The following is a 399-nucleotide window of genomic DNA, read 5'->3' as shown; positions in this document are numbered from 1 at the left end:
TGCATGCCATCCATGCCATCATTCTGCTGTCCTAGTCCATCCATGCCATGCATTCATGCTTATCCATGCCATCCATGTCATTTATCCATCCAATAGCCCATCAGCCATTGCCATCACATCCCATCCATCCATGTCATACCCTACCCATCCATCCTCCGATCCATCCATCCATCCACCATCCATCCATCCATAACTCATTACCATCCATCACCATCATCCATCCATTCCATGCCATCCATCCATCCCTATCCATCCCATTACCATCCATACCATGCCATCCGCATCCGCATCCACACATCCATCCATCCATGCCAGATCACCAATCCATCCATCCATCCATTCCATCCATCGCCATACCATCCATACTACCACCCATTCCATCATCTCATCCATCCACCC

Source organism: Priapulus caudatus, unplaced genomic scaffold (genome assembly GCF_000485595.1).
Source record: "Priapulus caudatus unplaced genomic scaffold, Priapulus_caudatus-5.0.1 Scaffold739, whole genome shotgun sequence".
Lineage (NCBI taxonomy): Eukaryota > Metazoa > Priapulida > Priapulimorpha > Priapulimorphida > Priapulidae > Priapulus > Priapulus caudatus.
Note: the sequence above shows the minus strand (reverse complement) of the source record.